This window comes from Otolemur garnettii, unplaced genomic scaffold (genome assembly GCF_000181295.1).
Source record: "Otolemur garnettii isolate 467f Iridium unplaced genomic scaffold, OtoGar3 scaffold00181, whole genome shotgun sequence".
Lineage (NCBI taxonomy): Eukaryota > Metazoa > Chordata > Mammalia > Primates > Galagidae > Otolemur > Otolemur garnettii.
In genome coordinates this window covers 1458359-1462556 of record NW_003852576.1, presented here as the reverse complement: position 1 = coordinate 1462556, position 4198 = coordinate 1458359, and the positions used below count along the sequence as shown (strand labels likewise).

Sequence of the window (4198 nt, the reverse complement as noted above, 5' to 3'; positions counted from 1 at the left end):
CATTGTTGTTTAGCTGGCCCAGGCTGGGTTCAAACCCACCTGCCTTGGTGTATGTGGCTGGTGCCCTAACTGGTGAGCTATAGGCGCCGAGCCTGCATGCTGATTTCTTGAGGACACTTTTTTCTTTTTAGCTTATCTGTGATGTGGGATACCACAAAAAGTATGCATAGGACACTTTTTGCTTTCATTAGTGTTTGTGTATTTAATATGTGACCCTTTTATTCTTTTATTCTTCCAATGTGTGGGAGAAAAGAAAAAAGTTGGACACCCCAGAAGGTTCTGGACTAGAGCAGTGGTTTACCAGTAGTTGTTAACTGATGTTTAACTGCTGGTACTACAGAAAGAAAAAAAAAATGATCATACTGTTTATCTTTTTTTTTTGAGACATAGTCTCACTTTGTTACCCTGGGTAGAGTGCCCTGGCATCATCATAGCTCACAGCAACCTCAAACTCTTGGGCTCAAGCGATCTTCTTGCCTCAGTCCCCAAGTAGCTGAACTACAGGCGCCTGCCACAACGCCTGGCTAGTTTTTCTATTTTCAGTAGAGACAGGATCTTGCTCTTGCTCAGGCTGGTCTCTGAACTCCTGCACTGAGGCGATCCTCCTGTGTGGCCTCCCAGAGTGCTAGGATTAGGGGCGTGAGCCACCCCGCCGGGCTGATTGTTCCATTTGTTAATTTCTGTTGTACAAATACTACCCACCCTTCCTCACCGCTGCTTGCAAACTACCAAAGTGCCAGCTCTGAACACAAACTTGGGGAGAGATGTGCAATACTGAGCCTAGCGTTAAATAGTGTTTCTAGCACACGGATACAATAGATGTGAATAACCTTAAGAACACAGATAATGGGGGTGAGTTTTAAGTATGTATTGCTTTTGTTTTTAATATAATTTATTTCATTTAAATTTATATTTCAAGTTTGATTTTTAATACTACCTGTGTTTAACAATTGGCATGCCACATCCCTGAAAATTAAGCAATCAGCTCTCATGAGCCAGCGCAAGCCAGCTCCAGCCTGGGCTCTGAGAGGCATCCTTTACACTACAAGGATGTGTCCTTGCATAAATGGAAGAGTAAGGACCACGAGGTCAGACAAACCTTTCTCAGACTGACTTCTTATGGAAATCTGAACCACTCACCAAATCTCAGTTTTTTTCATCAATAAAATGGGATGATAATATTGATCTCTGAAAGTGGTGATAAAGATTGGAGCCTAATGTGGAGTCTGATAAACAGGAAGTGTTCCAACATGCCAGTCTAATATTAGTTTGCACAACTTTTAAGCAGAATTTAAATTTTTCTGTGTACATGGAAAGACAATGAGGAATGACCCGGGGTGGAACTGGGTGTTACCATGTCCCCAGTCCCATTAGCTGGATCGCCTGTGTGGGGAAACGGATGCAAATGCGTTCCCCTCATTATAGGCTTTGCACAGGCAGAACGTTGGAAACCTTGCCCCTGGGGACTTGGGAGAAGGGAAGCAGAGGATCAGACTTGTGGGGACCCTAGTCTTGAGTGAGTCAGTCTGAGCCTGTGTCCCCACCAAGGCCTTCCACTGTATCCCTGACTGACTGCTCGGAAACTGAACAATTCTACCCTGTCAATTTCAGCTGTGTTACTTAAAGGGAGCAAGAGTTTCCCCGGAGCGTGTCCTATGGATCAGCTTGTCAGGCCCCCAAGACATGGCTCATGGGACAGGTCTTTATGGGTCAGAGGAAGGGAGAACTGGGGCAAAAGACCCTGGGGATGTGAAGGAAAAGACACCAGGTCCCTGCGAGAGGGAAGGGAGAAGAGACGCCAGCCGGCTGGGCCCCTCCAGAGCCGCCGCAGCCTGAGAAAGCCAACATCCTCTTGGCTTTTCTACCTCCCCATGGTAAGTGCCAGGGCTGCAGCGAATCAGGAAGTAAATGCCCTGGGCTGGCACCTGACCCCACTTCGACCCGTTTGTCAGCATTTCGCAGCCTTTTTGGAGAGGGCTGTGGAAAGATGAGCTGAGAGGTATAATCCTTTCCCCTGGGGAGGCCAGGTGGTTGGTATTTTCCCCACTGTTGTACCGGCCACTTACGAAACAGCAGTTGCAACCTGCCACTCATGTTTTAGATATGAAAATCCAGCATTCTGACATCCCACTGAAACAGAGTCTTACTTTGGAGAGTGGTGGCCAAGAGTGTGTTGGAAAGAGGCTCTGTGCTCAGCTGGGGAGAGGGAAGGGGCTGGACAAGCCACCTGGCTTCTCTGGGCTCCCATGTATTTCCTGTAAATCAGAGATTATAGTGTCCGTCCTGAAAGGTGGGTGTGGGGAGGCATATGCAGATAACATCTTTGCCCAAGAGTAGGTAACACAACAGATGCTTGAAATAAGTTGGAGCGACCAGTGTTATTACTACTGTCTGCGGCATCTTTGGCGAGGTATTTTATCTTTCTGGGTCATAGTTTCCTCATCTCTGCACTGTGGGTCAGATGATCTCAAGGTATCTCCTGGTTCTAGCATATTCTATCATTCTATGACAAACAGGATTCTTTGGCTCAGCTCTGGCCCTGCCTATCTGAGTAAAAGATTAGGCCGTTTGTTTTTGCTGTTGCAATGTTCAGATAGCAAAAGCTTTGTCAGCTGAGAAGGCTTGTTCACTCCCTCCCCTTAAACCAAGTTCCAAGGCTGTGGGACAAGGAGAAAACTGGGCTGTTTCTGTAAACACAGGATTAGAAGCGGGAACAGCGTTCTGGGCAGCAGGGCCTGGGCATATCAAAACCTGCTCAGAAGGGGGAATTGATAGGATTTGGGCTTAGGTCATGACAGGTATGCCTGCATTTGTTCAGAGTCCACCCACCATCTCCTGGGATTTGACCCCCTATACAGGCATAGGGTGGGCAGTGGGGGAGATAGGACAGATCCCCACTTTTAGAAAAAGTTCCCTCTGGACGCTGGTTGAATGCAGCAAAAGCTCCTCCTTGTGAATGATTATCACACAGTCAGTGGGAGCGATGGGTGGATGAGTCAATGCTGCTGTCTCCCGGTGGGAGGGAATGAAAATTGAAGGCAGGTGGAGCCCTATTAATGCCTTTTGCCCGCCTAATGTTCTGGGTTGTCCTAATGTCCTTAACTCAGGCACATTATGGGATAAGGTTTGAGCAAAGGGAAATTATTTCCCACAGACTTGGGTCTCTGGGGCTGAATGCTAAACAACGCACACTGGCTCATTCCTAGAATATCTAGGATAGGCCTCATCTACATACAAAAAAAATTTTTAAAAAGAAAACCCTAGGGTTTTAGGTAGGGCACATTTTCTACAATCCATGTTTTCCTGTTTGTTTGCCTGTTTGTTTGGGACCTCTTCTAATTTCCATTAGAAATTTTCAGATGTTGGCCGGGCGCAGTGGCTCACACCTGTAATCCTAGCACTCTGGGAGGCCAAGGTGGAAGGCTCACTTAAGCTTAGGAGTTCAAGACCAGACTGAGAAAAAGAGCCAGACTCTATCCCTACTAAAAATGGGGAAAACACCATATTGTACCCTGTGATTGCATTAATGCATATAGCTATAATTTAATTTAAAAAAATAATAAAATGGAAAAATTATGGGGGTAAGACACAGTTGTAAGAGGGACTTTACGTAACAAATGCAATCAGTTGTGCCCTCAATGAATCCCCCACAATAAAAATAATAATTAAAAAAATGGAAGAATTAGCCAGGTGTTTTGGTGAGTGCCTGTAGTCCCAGCTACTCAGGAGGCTGAGGCAGGAGGATTGCTTAAACACAGGAGTTTGAGGTTGCTGTGAGCTATGGGTCTATGGCACTCTGCCCATGGTGACAAAGTGAGACTCTTTTTCAAAAAAACGGAAAGTAAGGAAATTTTCAGATGTCAGTTAATATTCACAAGACCCTAGGGCTTTGGATGACAAGTCACAGGGTTTCTGTCGCCCTCCCAGCTGGAAGGTCTCAGCTAAATGACAAACTTTCTGAAGTTTCCCCTACACGGCTTGTACTAGGTACTAGGATGAGCTTCCAAGATCAGGTTTCAGTTTCTATACCGTCTCTCATTTTGTGCTACTAATTCCATGCCTCCCCTTCAGTGTAAAAGAAGCTTCTGTCACAGAAAAGTGGCTCAAGTGGGCGAGGACACCTCCTAGCCGGTCTGCTGCCTGGGCTCAGGGCTGCAAGGGCTACAGAGATCATGTACCCGTATTTTTTTTTTTTTTT

The 4198-nt window shown here is 46.1% G+C and overlaps 1 long non-coding RNA gene across 1 annotated transcript in view; it reads right to left on the bottom strand.

The window, feature by feature from the left end:
* LOC111728721 overlaps positions 1-4198 on the bottom strand; it is a 15216-nt gene that overhangs the window by 9001 nt on the left and 2017 nt on the right. The window contains exon 2 of the long non-coding RNA XR_002775935.1: positions 2752-2754. This is a non-coding gene — a long non-coding RNA (uncharacterized LOC111728721). The remainder of the gene's footprint in view (positions 1-2751; positions 2755-4198) is intronic.